This window comes from Tachypleus tridentatus, chromosome 12 (genome assembly GCF_004210375.1).
Source record: "Tachypleus tridentatus isolate NWPU-2018 chromosome 12, ASM421037v1, whole genome shotgun sequence".
NCBI classification, from domain to species: domain Eukaryota; kingdom Metazoa; phylum Arthropoda; class Merostomata; order Xiphosura; family Limulidae; genus Tachypleus; species Tachypleus tridentatus.
The window spans coordinates 73,411,382-73,433,199 of NC_134836.1; the positions used below are offsets into that span (position 1 = coordinate 73,411,382).

At 35.1% G+C, this 21,818-nt stretch overlaps 1 long non-coding RNA gene across 2 annotated transcripts; it reads right to left on the reverse strand.

Moving 5' to 3' along the window:
- Positions 1-316: 316 nt before the first annotated feature.
- On the reverse strand, positions 317-17,054 carry LOC143233600 (uncharacterized). Of its 2 annotated transcripts, none has more exons than XR_013018248.1 (4): positions 16,871-17,054; positions 16,255-16,374; positions 14,870-15,010; positions 317-1,574 (listed from the first exon to the last, which is right to left on the reverse strand). It is a non-coding gene; the product is annotated as an uncharacterized LOC143233600 (long non-coding RNA). The 2 variants fall into 2 exon arrangements; XR_013018247.1 differs by lacking the exon at positions 317-1,574 and adding an exon at positions 1,608-1,818.
- Between the last annotated feature and the right edge of the window lie 4,764 nt (positions 17,055-21,818).

Below are 21,818 nucleotides of genomic sequence, written 5' to 3' on the forward strand. Positions count from 1 at the left end.
GTACATGGAGGTAGAAAGACTAAACGAACATTTAAAAGTTGAATTTTTGGGTGACAAGTTGCATTATCTAGGAAAAGTAGAATATTACTATATTCTTGTTCTATTCTTTTGTTTAATTTAACTTCAAAAATAATGACGGCAGAAAAAAAAATTAATACTTACTGTAACAAAATGTCCGAAAATGTATTAATATTTAAAGAAATTATTAATTAAATAAGAAATTAATATTTAATCAAAAATATTTTTTCTGTCTTAGTCAGGTTCTAATCCCACTTGTTGATAGATGAGGTGGGTGAAAGATAGTTTTTGCCCGGGAGATGACGTCGGAGGAAGGAAATTCCAGGTGTAACTTATGGTATTAATCTAGTTTATAATTCAGAATATCGAATTAATTTGTAAACTTCAAGCTCATAGGTTGCTATACAAATTTTGATTACCTGCTATTCTTTTAAAATATAGTAAATAAGGTATATCCAGGTCGTCCTATTAAAAACAAACTTGTAGTTGGCCTATGAAGTATAACAAATTTCTTGTTCAAGAACTATAACATCACAGACTTTGAATAACATTTAATGTATTTCTACAAGAGAGATAACACTAGTTAGGCATGTTTTCAATCTACTTAACATTTGGTCTCGGAAGCTGATATCTTTATAAATATAATGTGTGATATAAACTTAACCTTGTTATCTTAGACAGAGGCTTGTTACAAGAGTAACTATGGTGATGGACGCTATTACAAAATCATATCTATGATACTTAAGCATAAGAAAGTTCCAAAAGCCAGCACAAGATACGGAGCAGATTATTGTTGGTATTAACAGACAGAACATTTATATCCGTAATACTGTAACTGTTATTACATTTTAAATTAGGGGCATACAGTGTGTCCAAATAGTTTTTTGAAATACTTTTGAAAAAAATCATACTAGAAAAACTACTTAATATAGAATCACTGTTTGTTGCACGTGCAAGAATAATGTTCAATGTTTTATTACTGCATAGTCGCCATAATTCGACATGTGCACAATGCTCTGTCTACATTCAGTGTTTTGCAACATTGCAGGAGTAACCTTTGTAAATGCTTTTAGAACACATTAAAACAATTTACCCTTGCTTGCAACCTTAATAACATAAACCATATCCTTTAGAAAGCTCTAGAAAAAATTCCATTGATAGAATGTCTAGGGAATGTGATGGGCAGCTTATCAGGGCTCATTGTCCATTCCACTGAACTAGGAACATTTCATCAAGTGTGCTACAAATGTTAGGGCTCCATTGTGGAATCATCCTGGTTTGAAAAACATGTTAAAAACATTTATTGGTGCTGTAGAAAAATAAACAGGTGCAACAGACTAAGTGTCTTTGTGTTAAACAGTTTTCTAAACAGAATTCTTCAAAAGTATTTCCAACATTCTTACACATACACATTCTCTCTATATATACAAATAAAAATATATAGATATTTGAGTTAATATTGTCATAAAAGTCATGAGCTAAAAGTTTGTTGATCTTCTAGTAACTTTCAGTATCTTGGTGTTATTTCAACAGCCTCATTAGCTGTACAGACAGTGCTGGAACAAAAGAAGAATGAGGCCTTATGAGTATGTTGTACAAATTTAAGAATGCATATCCTATTATTTTATTGGTTAATTTTATCCACAATTGATAAAGTGAGCTATGCAAGATTATATAATTGTTAAGACACCAAGATTTTATGTTCATTAGATAATTACAGCATTTTAGTTTTAATAACATTTCCTTTCACTTAGCAGCTAATTTTCTCTTGCATCCATCACTCTGGAATATTCAAGAAGCCTACATGAAATATAAAACAATACAAATTCTGTGATTGTTATTCACTTAGAGTAATTCTATTACTTATGTATTAATATTTATATATTTTTTACAACAAAATACTTACAAATAGTAAAGTGTAAGATGAAAAAAAAATTTTTTATGAGCACATAACTAGTGAAAATGACCAAACATATTCAAACATTGAATGATGTTAATAAACAAATAACATAAATTTACTAACAAAAATAAACTTTTAATCCAAAAGTAAGTTTTATTATTTCACTATTCAATTATATCTGTACATAATTTTATGTTCTTAACTGTTAAGAACTATGGAGTATCATAAACATTCAACACAAGAGAGTTTTTACAGACACAGTGCTGTATGGAGACATTCATAATGTACACACATAAATATGAACAAACTGTGAAAGTTATTTGACCTTCTAGTGAATGTACAGTATACATTTCACTATTATATTAACACACAGTTCATTCCTTACTAAGTCATTTGTTCTCCAATGGTTCACAAGAATTTTAACTCAATTTAATTAATATAATAAAGCTTTTATGCAAAGTAAGTGTTAATCAGGCCCTGTGTACACAAGTGACCATCAACTATCTAACCAAGACTTGAAACACTAAGGTGCCAGTTACATACTGAAACTACTTCTGTAATGGTTTCTTGTAAATACTTAAGAAATATTACAAATTCAATACACACAACTGTCTGTTAAATACCAATAACTCCACACATCCAGATAGCCCACAGGTTTATTATCTAAAAGTATGCCAGGCAAAGGAACATACAGTTTTATGGTTGATACTATGACTGTAGTAACAACAGTAAATCAAGTCACAACTAAGGTATTCAATCAGATTAAATACAACAATGTATTAATCCAGAACACTGCCAAGATAAACATATTACAGTAGTGTTCTATATTTCAGGCTTGAACCACGATTATGATCATATAAGCACATAAACTGTACAGGTACAGTTGAAAAATAAACAGTATAGGTTTAAAGACAATTAAATTTATGCTATATACAGTCATTTCAATGAAATTCAGGGCCCTTTAAAACTTATATAGTTGCAGGCCTACTCTTAGCATACAAACTTTCACAAAGGTGGGAAATGTATCTACTTAGAAACATAATTTTTTGTATTATCATGGCAGTCAGTTTTTTGTTACTATCATTAAAACGTTTCTAACAATTTCTGGAAATTTTATCTTCTTTCTGTAGTCCTTCCTACAAAGGGCATGATGAACCCTATGAGATGCTTGTGAGACACAAGTTATCTGAAATAGTATTTAATTAACTTAATCTTCTTCTAGTTTGTTGTGTTCTATATTTTTAATTATTTTCACTGTTACACAAGATTTCAAAAATTGGCATGTAGTCATGTAGAAACTCAAGACTATCTTCCAGTATTATTAAATCACTGTCAAATATATGAAAAAGTTTAATTTTGAACTGTCAGAAATTACTGGTTCATCCTTGATAGTTCTGAAACAACAGTAATTCTTCTTGTCAGTATTTGTTAGGACAACTTTTGAAACGGTTTTCTCCACATCAAAGAGTTTGTTAGATGTTGCTGACAAAATTATTAGCAGTATAAGTTCTCATAATTGAAAAATGCCATTTTATTAAATTCCAATGAACTGTATTTTATGCCCTTATGTTTGTTCATTTCTAACATAACATCAAACTAAATACAACATTCTACCTTCAAATCAAACCTCATCATTCCTTTTACTTAAATGTTTATCAAACCTTCTCTCAAATTTACTGCATCCACCACATCAGGAGGGGGTCTTTTCCAAAGACCAACTGTGCTATCAAGAGTAAAACTGTCTTAGATGAAGACTATTCTTACTCTGAAAAGATTTGAGTCACTTAATCCAACCATTAAGTACAAAAAAGGCAATGCATCAACACAACCAATTCCCTTAAAAGGTATATCCCCACTAACTCTAGTATTTTCAAGATAAAACAATTTCAAAGATCTTAATCAGTCTTGCATGACATCCATTCTATACTGGATATCATTTTCTGAATCCATTCCAATAATTCAATAGCCTTCCTAAAATAAGGAGACCAAGACCGAATATAACCATTCAAACGTGGCCTAACCAGTGATCTATACAATGACATTATACCTGCTTTAGACTCATATTCAAATATTTCTGTACAGACAACCAAAAATCCCAATTGTCATACCACTGTCAACAACACATTGCTCAAATGTTTTAAGACACTGGTCATCCATTACACAAGATCTTTCTTTCAAGAAACTGTTAAGGTCATTCATATCAAAATTATTCTAATACTTCCAATTATGAAAACCCACATGCATTATCTTTTGTTTTTAATGATTCAAACCCATCTTATATTTAGTTTCTGAAATCATCAAATGATCTAAACCCTTTTAAAGCAGCAGCTACAGAAATACCTTAATTTCATTAGCAAATTGAAGTAATCTATTTTTCATTCTTTCGTCTTTTCTTGACGTAAATCAAAATTAGCAAAGGTTATAATACTCAGCCCTAAGATACCACATTTATGACACGAATCCAGCTTGATGAACACCATCGAGCCAATTTCTATTCAACAAGCTAATTTATCACCCACACCCACAGAAGAATTTTAAAACACGATTTTATGTAGCGTTTCAACAAATACTTTCATAAAACACAGATGCATTGAATTCCCAACCATATCTTTATCTATATATTCAGTAACCTTTTCAGTGAATGTCACAAGATAAGTAAAACAAGTTTTTACCCAAATGCAGCATGCTGACTCTCCTTTTAAATTTTACTAAATGATTTTGCGATGCTCCTTTTACAAGTTCCCTGTAGTCCTTGAAATTTAAATCATGATAAAATCCAAATTATCTTTTAACAGTACAAAAGACTGATAAAAATAATAAAAATGTAATATCATGAGAATAGTCAACTATTTTAACGTAGCAGAAGTACAAGACAACTAAACTAATCCTGTTCACTCCTCACATTACAAGGTTTCCTTTGTTTATTGCTAAGAAGGTTCAGTACATCTGATAAGTAAAGTTTAACAAACCTTAATCTACTAGAAAAATTACTGCTACTAAATATCATGTGATATATAGGGTTTTATTTGGAAAAGCTCATTTTCGTATTGTTCACTCCAAGTCGACTGCCAACTGGCATGGAATTAAGCCTTGAATACAGAACCATAGTCCATGTATGGGACAGGCATAGCAGTTATAGTGCCAGAGCAGATAGACTTAACTGCATTGTCGCCAAGGTCATTCCCGCAAATACCAACATTGCCCGATATCCAGAAAACTGGATAGAAGTAGATGTTAAAGAGAAAAGGGGCAGTTGATTTTGAATATCAGCGAGAACAGGGTGTGGACCAACATGAAGCTATTCCAGGGCCAGTACAGAACTAAGCGAGTCAGTATAAATCATGCAGTTCAAGTACTGCTCAGCTTATATGTGATCCAGGGCAAGAGAAATGGCATACAGTTCAGCAGTGAACACAGAAGCTGTAGAGGGAATTCTACACACAACCAGAAAATCACAACAAACCATGGCAGAACCCACACAGTTGCCTGATTTCAAACCATCTGTATAAATAAGAATGGAAGGATGGTTCAAAAGATGTTCAGCAAATAGCACAGTATTTCCAATCAGGAGTGTCAACTTTTCTCAGATGACTTAAAAATAGGTCACAATTGGGGACTGTAAGAAGCCATGGTGGGATGGGCTGACCAATGGATACGGCTATGTTATCTAAGGACAGACCTAATTCGTCTAACTGCACCTGGATACGAAGGCCAAAAGGAGTAATGGCAGACCATCTGGTCTTAAAATGCATGGCCTATCAAGGAAGGAAAACACAACCCCAGGTGGGATGCTTTGGTAATGAAAGAAGATTCGAAGCATTTAGTAAAGACAGTTGCAAACGGCAGAGGTGCAAAGAAGGTTCATGAGACTCTATGTATAAGCTCTGAACTGGGAAAGTGAGGAAAGCCCCAATGCAGAGTAGAAGTCCTTGATGATGAATACGGTCTAGCATCTTTACTGCCAATGTTCTGGCAGAGCCATAAACCAGTGATCCATAGTCAAGTTTCGATCAAATAAGAGCACGATGTATCTTTAGCATAGAACGCCAATTCGTTCCCCAATTGGTGGTAGAGAGAACATTCAATGCTCTTGTACATTTTGTTAAGAATATTGAGATAAGTGCTGCCACCTGTAGTTAAGAATAACTCAAGGAGTACATTATTCATGACAGGAACAGGAAGTATTGTGATGTCACACTTTGTATATTTTTTGTACATGTGTACTCAATGAACAAACACATAACAGGTTATGGGCCCAGGAATGCTCTAATAGTGCTTAAACATATGAAACTGTTTTAAAATTGTTAGTACAAGTAATCCAGGAGATACTGAGGATTACTGTAGAACAGTTTTGGATGACAATTTTCGTTGGATGGCACAGGATTTACATGGATACTTTATCACAAGTGCTGTGCGATTCGTTTCCTTTGTCTGGAAGCCATTGTGAAATACCAAGATAAACTGTAAGTAAAATATTGATTGACACTCTATTTTCTCAAGTCATATAAAGGGAGAAATAGATCTAAATAAAAGAAAGGAATATTACAGTTGTGGTTGAAATAGTTTGACAATGGAAGATAAAATATCAGTTGATAAGTTGGGAGAAAATAATTGGGCCATGTGGAAATTTCAAATGGAACATTTATTGAGAGGAAAAGGCCTATGGAGCCATGTGACTGAAACAGAGGCATTGGCAGAGACAGCCAATGATCAAACAAGGGCAGATTTCAACAGGAAAAGGGAAAGAACATTTTCAACAATTGTTCTGAATATTCAAGGTGCACAACTTTATCTTGTCACCTCATACACAACTCCTAAGGAAGCAAGGAATGTACTGCATGCTCACTTTGATAGGAACACACTAGCCAGTAAACTATTTCTGAAAAAAGAAATAACTCAAGATGTGAGATAAAAGAAAGCATGATGGTCCAGGAACATTTGAAACAAATGAAGGAATTAACGGATCAGCTTGCTGCGGTTGGGGCGGAAATAGCAGAAGATCAGATTGTTACCTTACTTGGTAGTCTGCCAGCTAGCTATGATACAATTGTAACAGCCCTGGAAACCAAAACTGATGATATCTCATTAGAATTTGTGCAACAGGCACTGATTAATGAAGAACAAAAGAAGAAAAAGACCACATTGAATGAGACATCAAACTACATTATCCACTTGCAGCAACTTCAAACCACATGGAACACAAGAAACAAAGAAAAGTGGTAACAGCTTCAAGTGTGGCAGAGAGAGACATATAAAACACAATTGTTCAACAGTGAAGGAAATGGTCCAAAAAGCTGAGAATGAGGATATTAATGTGGCAGAAGATTATACTGATGGAAACAATGGTGTTGCCTTTGTAAAAACCAGGATAAAGGAATAGGAAATGGGGAATGGTTGGTGGATTCTGGTGCATCTAGGCATATGACACACCAGAGGAACATATAATCACAAGTTTGCACACCTCAACAAGTTAGGATTGGTGATGGAAGAACTGTTGAAGCTCTTGGAGTTGGAAACTGTAAACTAGAAATGAGATTTAAAGTCAGTAATTCAAAGTATGTTACAATGCAGAGTGTCCTTCATATACCAAAATTAGCTAGCAATCTATTTTCAGTAGAAGCTGCTACTGAAAAAGGAAATATTGTGCAGTTTGAAGTTAATCACTGTTACATCCGAGGTAAATCAGGACAACTCCATGGCATGGGTACAAGAAAGGATAATGGTCTATACCAACTGGACTGTAAGACCAGTGTTATTGAGAATGCCTAAGTAGCCTCAAACAGTGGCTTGGATATATGGCAACAACGACTTGGGCATGTCAGTGTTTCACAGTTACAGAAGCTTGTCAGGAGGGGAAATGTAAGTGGAATCGAATTCCAGAAGTCTGATGAAGCCAGTTTCTGTGAGGGATGCACTGAAGGTAAAATGCACAGGAAGCCATTTAAGTCAGTGGGAGAAATCAGGTCAAAGGGAAGACTGCAACTGGTACACAGTGATGTCTGTGGTCCTATGCAAACTCCATCTATTGGAGGTAGCAAGTACTTTGTTGCATTTATTGATGATTACTCAAGATGCTGCAGAGTGTATTTCTTGAAACAGAAGTCAGAAATCTTTCAGAAATTCAAGGAATTTGAGAAGTTGTACTCAAATAAATCTGAAGAGTGCATAAAAACCCTGCACACAGATAATGGCAGAGAATTTACGTCAAATGAGTTCCAGCAATACTTGAAGTCAAGAGGCATGAGATATCAATAGCATATTGTCCAGAACAAAATGGTGTTGCTGAGAGAAGGAACAGAACTCTTATGGAATCAGCAAGAAGCATGCTGTCACATGCTAAGTTACCACTGTAGCTACTGCAGCGTACGTGGGTAACAGAGTATCCATATCAGCAATAAAAGATGGTTGTATGCCATATGAGAGATGGTATGGGAAGAAACCAGATGTAGACCACATGAAAGTGTTCGGATGTCTTGCATATGCACATGTGCCAGATGCATCAAGACAGAAATTAGACATGAAGTCTATGAAGGTACATTTCATTGGATATGATAACTGTACCAAAGGATATCAACTGTATGATAAAAAAATCCAGGAAGATTTTCATACAGCAAGATGTTATCTTTAATGAAACAGAATTTGGTCAAGAGCCTGCAACAAATGACTATATCTCATCAAGTGAACAGATAGTGGACCAAGAAACAAAAGTTAAGATAAAGCTGAACGACCAGCAAGAAACAGGAAACCCCCCATCCGCTATGGATGTGATGAGTATGCTGATATGGCAGCAGCAAATGAATCAGTTTGTCACACTCCAAACTTATGCAGTATGTTAAAGCCAAGCACATTAAGTAAAGCAATGTCAAGTGATAATGCAGAGGAGTAGAGCTCAGCCACAGATCTGGAATTTGAGTCTTTACAAGAAAATCACACCTGGGATCTGGTGGAATTATCAGCTGAAAGAAAACCTATAAGTTGTAAGTGGGTATTCAAAGTTAAGTATGGAAATGTGGAGAGGTTCAAGAGTAGGCTGGTGGCCAAAGGTTACTCGCAGAATTATGGTCTGGATTATGAGGAAACTTTCTCCCCAGTGGTGTGCTATGCATCAATTTGCTCCTTGATTGCATTTGCTGTGCAGAACAACTTGAAAATTCACCAGATGGATGTCACAACTGTATTTCTGAATGGAAAACTGGATGAAGAGATATACATGGAACAAATAGAAGGCTACGCTGTTCCACGGAAGGAAAACCTTGTGTGTAAACTGAAAATATGAATCACTGTATGGATTAAAACAGTCATTATGTTGTTGGAACAAATCATTTCATGAACAGATGATGGAACTGGAATTTGTTCAGAGTTCAGCAGATCCATGTGTTTATATATGGAAGGGTAAAAATCTAGCAATAGTTGCAGCATATGTGGATGATATTATTTTGGTTGCTGATAGTGATGATGAAATAATCACTATAAAGGAAGCACTGAGGGAAAAATTCCACATGAAAGACCTTGGAAAGCTCCATTACAAAATTGGGCTCAGTGTTGTTCAGGATGAAAAAAATGGCTGTGTATGGTTAAATCAAAGACAGTATATCCAAACTATGCTGATTAAATTTGGAATGACTGAGTGTAAGACAGTTCAACTCCATCAGATGTAAACATGAAACTGCAAAAGGACGATGGTGTTAGCACTCAGGTTGACATCAGTTTGTACCAGTCGTTGGGAGGCAGCCTTCTGTATGTTGCAATGGGAACAAGACCAGATATTGTATTTGCAGTGGGAGCAATATTGAAATATTGTGCTCAGCCCAACACAGCACATTTGACAGCAGCAAAGAGAATCCTACGTTACTTGAAAGGAACAGCTGATCTTAGTCTTAAGTTTGAAAAGGTACCAGGAGACGTCATTACTGGTTACTCAGATGCAGATTTTGCTGGAGACCTGGATGATAGAAAGTCCACATCAGGAAATATCTTCATTCATGCAGGAGCAGCTGTAAGTTGGATTAGCAAAAAGCAATCCACGGTGGCCCTGTCCACCTCAGAGGTAGAGTATGTAGCCTTGAGTCTTGCAGCACAGGAAACAGTATGGTTGAGAAGACTACTGCAAGAAATAGGTTCTGAAGTTGATGACCTTGTTCGTATCATGGAAGATAACCAAGGAACAATCGCTATGGCACAGAATCCAGTGGGTCATGTAAGAACAAAACACTTTGATATTCATTACCACTTCATTTGCCAATGTGTGCAGAACGGATCAGTAAAACTGGAATATTGTCCTGCAAACAGTATGACTGCTGACATTCTTACAAAGCCACCTGCTAGAAATGCATTTGAAAGGTTCAGAGATAATGTTGGATCGGCACCAATGGATAAATGAACCAGATAAAATGATGATTATAATAACAGATTGAAAGTAATTGTAAAACATTTAGAATAACTGTAAGATTATTGACAGTAATTGTAAGTTTGTGCAAAACTTAAAATTAAGTGGGAGTGTTAAGAATATTGAGAGAAGTGCTGCCTCCTGTAGTTAGGAATAACTCAAGGAGAACATTATTCATGACAAAAACAGGAAGTATTGTGATGTCACACTTTGTATTTTTTTTGTATATGTGTACTCAATGAATAAACACATATCAACACATTTAACCTGTAACTGCTTAATATGTGGTATAAGGGTTAGCTTACAGTCAAAGATAAGCCCCAAGAACTTAGTCTCAGAGACCACAGGCAGCACAACTTCACCAATACGGAGTTCAGAATCAGGGTAAATACCCCGTTGGCAGCATAAGTGCGAGCAAATGGTTTTAGAGAGAGACAGAATGTAAAGCTGTTTGCTGTGGTCCACTTTAGTAAATGATTGAGGGCAGTCTGTAGCTGCCATTCAATATACCTCGTGTTCAATGACTGACATGAGATGTGAAAGTCGTTGACATAGAGCCCATTTGCAACAGTGAGAGGGAGTTATTCAGTGATGGCATTAATTTTTATACTAAAAAGTGTTACACTGAGGGACTCCAAGTTCCTGTAGAAAAAAATGGGAAATTGTCAAACCCACACAAACTCAGAATCTCCTTCCATTAACAATTTTTTAATAAAAATGGGCAAATGGCCACATAACCCATATATATGGAGGTCTTGCAAAATGTCATACCTCCATGTTGTATCATAAGCCTTCTCAATGTCAAAGAATATTGATACAAGAGGTTGTCATTTGAGAAAGGCTTCTCTGATTGATGTTTCAAGTCCAATCAGATGGTTCATGGTGGAGCACTGTCGTTGGAACCCACACTGGGTGGACAAGAGAAGGTTATTTGATTCGAGGAACCAAACAAGATGAGCATTAACCATCCTCTGTAAGGTCTTACAGAGACAGCTTGTCAAAGCCACTGGACGGTAGTTTGAAGGAATCTTGGGATCCTTCCCATGCTTGGAGAAAGGCAGGACAATAGCCTGGCACCAGGCATCAGGAAAAACATTCTTCTGCCAGATCCAGTTAAAAACAACCAGAAGGATAGAAAGAGAAGCAGGAGATATATGGCGCAACATCTCATAGTGTATATCATCAGGTGGAAGAAGAGGCAGAAGCACTAGATACCCAGCAAAAGCTTTCACCTAGAGTATCAGTGATGCTCTGGGTATCAGTTACTTCCTGGTCATCAGAGAGCAAGATCGAGAGGGGGACAGAGTTATATAAAGAAAACCGTCAAAAGGTGACTGTATTGGCAGGTTTCAGAAATGTTTCCTGTAAGGAGAGACAAACAAGATGGTAGCAAGTAATCAGTGTTTTGTTGTCACCCAGATTAGAACATAAACCTCGATAGTTCCATTGTGGCCATTTTTATTGGGCAAAAAACAAATTGGGCAGAGAATCCCTCTGTTTACAATCACGTCTTTTTTCCTTACTTTCCTTATTCGAGGGAGGTTTATCGACCTCCATGGATCCTGCCCTGGGTCGACTGGGCAGGTCTTTGCTGTTGGAAGGGGAATCCAGAGACTGAGGACATGAGAGGAAGATGGATCTGAGGAAATTCCTGTACCTGGAACCAAAGGATGTGAGTCTTGGTGTTTGGTGGAATGTATATCAGGGACAGAGATAGGTGTCAAACTTGATTTTAACCATGGAGATCAAAAGACTTTTCATCTGTTTGGAGAACAACTCTTTAGGAGGCACAGAGAGATCTGTCTGCACTCCCACAGTAGCTGTGAAATGAAGTGCAGCAGCATACATCCGAGATGAAGTGATGGACAGCAATCTTCAAGCCTCAGGATAAGTAATGTTCTGAATTGTTTTCAAACGCTGCACCTCCTTTTCTTTGAACCATTTAGGGCAAGAATGAAAGTAGGATGGATGAGAGCCATTGTAATTGATGCACTGAGGGTCCGTTTCACACTCATAGGCATCATGGTCCTTGCCACTGCAACGAGCACACGTCAAGGAACCATGATATGACGTCTTCGAGTGACCGACCTGTTGATACTGGAAACATCGGAAAAAGGGTTTGGAATGTATGGCCGTACTCTGCAATTAAGATAACCTGCGTTGATGGTGGCAGGCGGACATGGTGACGTAAATGTCAGAATGAGGACATCGGTCAGTACCATAATTTCATCTTTGTGAGTGGAAATACGCCTCACTGCAGAAACTCCTTGAGTGGAGAGACCACTGAGAATCTCTGACTCGGGGACGTTCTTCAAATCCCTCTCAACAATAACTCCTTGTGATGAATTCAAGGTAGCATGAGGGATAACCTCAAGAGGTATATCCCCAATATCCGTTGAATTCAAGAAGAGTTCACTGTATTGAGATGTGGATGTTTCTACTAATATGTCACTAGATCAAAGCTTTTTTATTGACTCTGGAGAGTCAGCAAGTCCCTCTAGTTCCTTCTGAATGAAAAAGGGAGACATATGCCCTAAAGGTTTGTCTGAAAGTGAGTGCAATATAAGAAAATGAGGTATAACAGGTGGTACGGATGGTGAGGATTGCTGCTCAGGATCTTCAAGACATGGTCGTTTACTTATAGACTGTTTTTCACTATTTTATTGAAATTTTTAATAAGGAAAATTTTAGTACTCACTGACCCCACCCGCCATGGAGCCCTACGGGGGGACGCACTACAATGTCAAACAAGGACACTGCAGCAACATCAGGATTTTGTAAACAATATACCTAAGCACCAGCATCAGATAAAATGTCCACAACACCTGTTGAGAACATCCAACACTGGTACTTGGTTGACCCTAGCCCGAGTGAACCAGCCAAATGACCCAAGGGGGGGCCATCCCATGGCTGCCCATCTAGAGGAATTCAAGGTCAAAGTGGTGTGTTAAGGTTGAACCCCTCAACCACCAGGATCCTCTCCTCCCCTTCACAGGTTGCCACGCATGGCAAACACATGGGTGGATGTTTAGATCCCAGAGGAGGTAAACTGAAATAACAGAACCTTCCCTGGGAGGTCCCCTCACCACGTACAAGAATCCACACTGAGGGACAATAACTTGGAAGATGTACAAACAGATGCACAGTTAATTAAATGAAAGCTTTTATGTTACAAATTTTAAGTGGTTCTACTTCCCATATCAAGAAATGACACCGTATGCAATATGATGAATTAAGTGTCAAATGGTAATTAGGCCTTGTTTGAAACATAACCGTAAGTCATTTTACAGATAAAATCTAGTACATTTTCCCTGTGGCTGGGTGCACGATAAAGATTTGAGGAATAAATGTAGATTAATGTAAGTATTAAGAGAAATATAGAACAGTGATATTACCAGCTAGTTTTAAATTATACATGTAAATAAGTTTAGATGCTTAATGCATTCATTGGTAATGTCAGTTCACAGATTTGAAGCACAAAGAAAGGTTTGCATTATCTGAATATCTACATTCACAAAAACCATATCTGTTTAAGAAAGTTGTAAATAATATAAGAAAATCATTCCACTTGTCAATAAAAAAAAAAACAAACAAGGAATGCAACTGGAAGACAAAATAAGAATTGAAACTAACAAGTCTGAAATGGTTAAAAGAGTGGACAAAGAATTAATACAAAGATGGATACTGCCCCAAACCCATGGTACAAAACAAGATATGGAAACATGAATTTTTTAAAGTACCCCAAGCATTTACGTAACATTTGGCAGTGAGATACTTACAAGAAAATATCAACTGTAATCCTGCTAAAATCTTTCATAACAGAAAATCTTAAGAAATTGAGAAAGATCACTAGATATTTATTGGTTTCTCGTCATCAACAATTTCCAAGTATCACTTCAGCTATTGAAGTCTTATGTGATATTAACCATTTAGTTGGGAGTAACTGATTAATGATCCAAACAATTAATTAGCTAACAAATACCACTAATTGTCCAGCTCTAATTAGAAAAAACAGGAATTAAAGAAATATTTTGGAAATGCAGAATGCATGACAAGTATAAATATAGCTTAGCTTCATGTAGAGAAAACATCTTTCACTAAATATTAAAAAACAAAACCAATATAAAAATAACTGCTAAGCAGCACATCAGAAATGAAGTAGTTTAATAAACTAATAAATGCAAACAAACAGCAAAGAAAAACTTGGTGGAAGTGTAGTGTTCTTGAAGAAAACACACAGTGAGAACAAAGCTAATGATTTTCAAATCAAATTAGTAAAAATATTGGAAACTGCAAGTGAAAATTTAGTTTCAATGAAAGATTTATATTAGTATCAAATAAACACATGTAATTGTATGGGGGTATTGTTGTATGAAAAGGCTACACCTTTTGAGAAAAGTCACTCCTCATAGATATGACAAAGAAAAGGGCATATTTTAAGAATTCTGCTAAAATATTATGAGTAGCTAAAGTATACAATCTGCTATTCTAAAGGTATTTGTCTCAATACCATCAAGACAAGCATCCTTTCTAATTTTATGTTAAAACAGAGAAGTGAAGTGTACATTTCAAAGCCATTCTACTGCTTCAGGATTACACAAGTCTTCCAGCAGAGTAGTCATTACTTCATCTATCCATCAAGGCCATTCTGCTGCTTCAAGATTACTATAGTATTTCATCATGGTGGTTATTATCTGCTTTATCTCCTGAAATACCAATTGTAAAGACTAAATAAAATATAAAATGTTTTTACTCTTAACAAAAATTTAGATCTCCAAACAACTGTTCAAAACTTTCAATAGAAGTACTAATCATGTGGAAGAAGAGAAAAAAATTGTAACAGTTTTTATTTTCATTTTTCTCTGAAGTTTTTAAAAACAAGCTAATTTATATGTGTTCACTGTATTCTATTGTCAAAGGTTTTGGGAAAGCAATGATCAACACCATATGTTAAACAAGTCAGAAAACATCTGCACAAACAGTCTATGCATTATTCAAATTAACATTTTAACAATAACAACATTATCATTTATTTTCCTGGAAACCTTTAATAAGTCATAGTTTTCATTAAACACTAGACTACATAAGCAAATCCCATAAATTCATATTCTAAATTGGAAATATGATGAAAAACAAATTATTGGTAAACAATCAAAAAAAGGTGTCCTCATTGTAGGTAACACATTCCTTAGGGTAACTAACAAATGCAGGTTCAGTACAATAAAATTTAAGAAAATAAAGGTGTTAAACTCTACAAAGGAAAAAGAATTAAGGTGTTACACCTTAATCAGATCTCAGTAGCAGTCTAGGGTATTAATAATTTGTTATCCAGTTCCTTACAGCAATTGTAACTACTACTATATTTCAGATCTTGAATGTGAGTAATTAATTGATAAATTGGTTACTATTGATATCTGGACATGTCCATATCCTGTCCAATACTTATATTAAATTCAATAAAACCCACTGAAATATGCTGAAGAAAAACACAAGAAATCTATCCACTTCTACTTTTATAGAACTACAAAAATGAAGTACTATTAAGAAAGAAAAAGAAATAAAAGTTAATCTATTAAGTGGCCAAAGTTTAACCCAGACTTATTAGAACTTTTCTACATGCTTTCTTAAGGTCCTCAACATTCACAGGAATGGATATACAAAGATTAAATGTGATTATTATGTGGAATTGATAGGTTTAATCTAGAGTTCACATGATGAAGGATTTGAGTTTGTGACACATTTTATCAGCATGTTTATGTTTTTAAAAATGTATTTCAGATACTGTTTTATATCATTTTTTATACTACTACAAAGGATAAGGTTGTCAGCTGAAAACTAAGGACTAATAATCATAACATAAACTTTACTGACGGGGCCTAGGCCCCACTTTTCGTAGGAGTGTTAAGAGTTAGTTAAGCGTAAAATGTTAGGAAAACCATCTTTAACTCACTGAAATTTGAATTTTGTGGTGGCTAAGAGACATATATTGCTTGTTAGATTCATTAAACAAGCTGAAGAGAAATATATTCTTTCTGAGATAAATTCCGATCAAATAACATTTCTTCAGTACCTGAAAGGATAGAGGGAAGTAAATTAAATTAAAATTAAATAAAAACTATTTTATTTAAGTTTTATCTATACTTACTATGAGTTATATCAAATATGATGTATGGACTTATTAAAATAATAATGACTCATGATAACTATATTTAAATACATTGTAGAAAAACTAAACAGAACAAATAGAAAGGCAAACAAGGATAAAAAAAATCGAAGTAAATAAAGTCACGTTAGCTATACAACTTCTCTCAAGGGTGTGCAATGACGTATTATGCAACAGTTTGGTTGTAACTTGTGAGAAAGTTTAGAAATATTGCTTGTAACAATTTTACCCCTCTACAGTCTAAATCTGATCAAACTATTACATTAGAGGTCATAGATCATAGATTTCCAAGTCAAAATTTAACATAATTTGAAAAGTCACTTTTATATTTATTTCACAAATACTTTCTTCGTTTGTTTTTTTTATGTTCACATGTCACACTGCCTATAGCAATGAAACTTACCAAATTTCACCACAGATGATACATTTACTGTTTTCAAGACATACAATAACACATAATAATTAATAAACTAACGTTTACATCCAACTAACCTATATAATTCAACTTATATTTCACCTATCTCTGACTGCAAATCAAACATAATGGGATATATTACTCGAATAAATATCAAATGGCCGCATGAGAAGCTATTACAACTTTATGATAGAGAGCGCTTTTTACTATTATATCAATAAATACATGTTCGTACTAAACGGGTGTGTGTTGTGTGTTTTCTTATAGCAAAGCCACATGGGACTATCTGCTGAGCCCACCGAAGGGAATCGAACCTCTGATTTTAGCGTTGTAAATCCGTAGACATACCGCTGTGCTAGCGGAGGGCGTATTAAATGGCAATGTGAGAAGTACAATCATTCGATCTTTTTCGCAGTACATTCTAGATACGATGAAAGAGGTCGAGTAATGTACAAATTAATAAGCAACAGCTAAAACTTTATTATGAATAGAGGACGTTTTTTCGCTATTGCACCAATATAAAAAATGCGTATATCAAACGGCCGTTTGAAAAGCAGATATAATTTTATAATAGACATGTGTTCATTAAGACAAACTTTTCAGAATGCACCAGTAATACTTTATTTTGTATATATATATATGTATGTATACTTTTTTACTTTAATTATAATTGTTGCAGCTAAATTACGTAAACCAAAACTCAGGTTTCGCATCTGTTTTTATATGGATCAAGTTAGTTTGGAAGAAAATTTTAGATGCAAAGATTGAATTTTGATATATTAAATTCTCCTGCAGATGCTACAAAAAGTTGTCGTAACAGAACTTATGTTTAGATGCACACTTTCTATAACATTGTAAATTGACAAGTGTTAAAAGTGAATCAATGAAAATATAGTTTTTGTTGCGTTTTTGTCATGACGAATTGGCTCAAAACATGTTGTTTTTTTTCTGTATAGAAACTTCCCGTAAACATATGAAACAAAATTAAATAAATGTAATAACTTTCAAGTCTCAAGAGTAACAACATTATTCGAAACTTTATCTTCAGTGCTTTATATATATGCAAAAACGGCTCGTTTGGGTTGAGAAAATATTTTGCATAGAAGAGCAAACATTTCGACCTCCTTCAGTCATCGTCAGGTTCACAAAGAAAGAGGTAACTGACCGGAAGCTGACCACATGTTTGGAAGGGGCTGTGTAACTGAGTGTCGGAATGTAGAGGACGGTGTTAGATGTTTGAATATATAATTTTATTTATTTTATTATATTAATATAGGTATAAAGGCGTTCCTTTATATTGGTTTATTTTGGGTTTAAGTTGTTGTATAAGTAAGGTTTCTTTAATTTTGCGTTTGTTTATGTTTGTTTCTTTATTTAGTATTTGAGTGTTTTCTATGGTTATGTTGTGTTTATTTGACTTGCAGTGTTCGAAAACGTGTGAAGGTGACTTTTTATGTCCTTTGAATCTGGTTTCCATTTTTCTACTTGTTTCTCCAATATAGAAGTCGTGGCAGTTATCACATTGTATTTTATAAATAATGTTGGTGTGGTGTTTGTCAGTGTAGTTTTTACATAGTATAGACCTCAGTTTTGTGCCTGGTTTTTGAATAAATTTAGTATTAACTGGAATGTCATATTTTGTGCCTGGTTTTTGAATAAATTTGGTATTAACTGGAATGTCATATTTTGTTTCTAGTTTTTGCCAAATGTTGGTTATTTTTCTGCTGATGTCGGGAATATATGGTATGCAGCAGTATATGGTTTCGTGATTTTTTGATTCGTGAGATATATTTACTTTTGTTGGTTGATTTTGCTTTCTGTCTAGGTGTATGCGTATAATGTTTTCTACGGTTTGTGGAGGAAACTTATTGATGTTGATAAAGTATTGTTTTATTTTGTCTAATTCATCGTTAATTTTATCTGGTGAGCATAGTTTTATGGCTGTGTTTATTTGGTTTCTTAGTGTAAGATTAAAGGGAAGGCAGCTAGTCATCACCATCCACCGCGAACTCTTTGGCTACTCTTTAACCAACGAATAGTGGGATTGCCTGTAACATTATAACGCCCCCAATTGAAAGGACGAGCATGTTTAGTGCAGCGGGGATTCGAACCCGCGATTGTCAGATTACGAGACGAACGCCTTAAAATATCTGGCCATGCTGGGCCTGTCTTGAAGGTAACTACGTATTTGAAAATTGTTATAACCTAATGTTTATCTCTTTTTTTTGCATGTATATCTGATACCAACCATTGGCAATAAAAAACGGTTATTCAGTTGTTTACGGTGAATGTACAGTCACTTAAATGATGGTGTATTTTTTAAATAATTTATTGATCCTTAATGTCAGATATGAGTAACTATAACACGAGTTACCCTGAATATCCAATAGGTATTTATCTACAAATACACGATGTGGTGTCTACAGTGCTTTTGCATTAATTTTCAAACAGTCTTCTCAAATATTTTTTTTTAATTTTGAAATTGTAGTATGTTAAAATATTACATTTGGTAAAAAGTTGTTTGATAGTAAAAAAATGAAGGCAAAATTTAAATATTGCTTGCGAAAAAAAATGAGAGTCCCATACGATTGAAGTTGTCTGCTGCCCACTGTGGTCTTAATTTAGCCTTGGTTATTATATTAAACGTCAGATACATATTTTATTTCGTTTCATTTTTATAATGTCACTTTAAACCACTAGATGGCAGGTAAGATCTCTGTTTTGCTGTTCTTCGTGTGGGTATTATCTTGCAGGCCCAGCATGGCCAAGCGTGTTAAGGTGTGCGACTCGTAATCTGAGGGTCGCGGGTTCGCATCCCCATCGCGCCAAACATGCTTGCTCTTTCAGCTGTGGGGGCGTTATAATGTTACGGTCAATCCCACTATTCATTGGTAAAAGAGTAGCCCAAGAGTTGGCGGTGGGTGGTGATGACTAGCTGCCTTCCTTCTAGTCTTATATTGCTAAATTAGGGACGGCTAGCACAGATAGCTCTCGAGTAGCTTTGTGCAAAATTCAAAAACAAATAAACAAACAAACAATTATCTTGCATTTACGCTCTTTAAATAATTATAAACCGAACTCTAATGCGTAATGACATAAATATATTTGATAAAAAAATACAGTTCACAAACGTAAACTAATTCATATAAAAAACTGTTGTTGAAACAATTGAGAATATAATTATCGTCTATTATATACTCATCCAGCTTCACGAGCAATGGAAAAAAGGTGAAAGTCCTCGCCAGCAATAGATATGGAAGATTTAATTATTACATTCTTCTTTGCTTTAACTTCTAAGTTTTGTAATAGCTAACAGTTTTATGTCTGAATATTCATATTGGTCATATATACGGTGTCGAAATTTGATATAAAATTTTATAGTATTCTACATTACTTAGAGTTATAATATGACGAGATAAATATCTAAACCATTGTTGTTAGCTATGCACTGGTATTCAAATCGTTTTTCAGTGACTTTCATCACCACCACCGCCAACTCTTGGGCTACTCTTTAAACGAATAGTGGGATTGACCTACACGAGTGTTTGGTATCTGCGATAGCCATCCCTAATGTTTCAGTGTATAACATTACAGACTAGAGGTGAAGGAAATCGGCATTTATCATTTACTGTTGAGCCTCAGGAGAGTGGGTTAAATTTGTACATATTTGGTTTTGAGAAGTTACAAAGGTTATATCGTAAATTTAAAAAATATGAAACGCCTTTGTATTTTACATAGACAGCCCAGTGAGGCAACAGTAAATTTACGAACTTATAACACTAAAATCCGTTTTCAATTCTCCGTGATACAAAGAATACAAATAATTTATTGCATATTTTTGTGCTAAAACAGACAAACAGGTTTCTATCGAAAAACTTCTTATAACTTGTTTCTAAACCTTAATGTTACAGACAGGGCCTTAGACGTGTGTTTTCTAAATAATTAACTAACTCATATTTTAATATTAGCTTTACTTAATTACGTCTAATACAAAATACGAATGAAGTCTCGTATGAGGGAACATTTCCTAGTGCAGAGCTTCAAATGACTGTTACGTGGTTCGAGACCAAAAATTGGGTCTCTAGAATACGGGAAAGGGTTGTGAACAGCCTGGTCCGGTATCCATGTCAGATGTGCTTTTCTACTAAATATATTTAGTGGTTTGCGACTGACCATCAATGTTAACAAATAGGCCCTAGACAACATTAGCTTCTCTCTTTCAATAAATGAAACTCGACTCGCAGAAGGAAGTCTGAGGGTCGCAGATTCGAATCCCCGTCATACTAAACATGCTCGCTCTTTTAGCCGTTGGGGCGCTATAACAAGACGATCAATCCCACTATTCGTTGGGAAAAGAGCAGCCCAAGAGTTGGAGATGGGTGATGATAACTAGCTGCCTTCCCTCTAGTCTTACACTACTAAATTAGAGACGGCTATCAGAGATAGCCCTCGAGTAGCTTTGTGCGAAATTCAGAAACAAACAAAAACTTTCCTGGAGAATGTGTGACATTTCAGCAGTTGATTTCACGTTTTCAGCTATTCCTATGACGACACCGATTTATCGCTTTCTTGTTTCCTATTCGTTATAAATAATATACACTTGCTGGCAGCTGCTTTGGAATCATTCGCACCACGTGCCCAAACCATTTCAATCTCTAAAGTTTGGAGACGGCTTGAATAGACAATGAAAGATGCTTTATTACAAGTAACAAATAAACAACGTTTCGACAAATCTTTCCCATAATCAGTCACTGTTTTCTATAATGTTTAATACTCCAAGCTGCTGTTCCGTTGTTTCTTTTCTTACTTTATCTAGTCTGGTCGTGTTGACAGTTTTAGAGGAAATTCATTCCACGGAATCTTATACTTTGTACGGGTCTTTTATGTTATGACATTAATATGTTCATGTTGGTGTTAATACAATATTGGTAAGTGT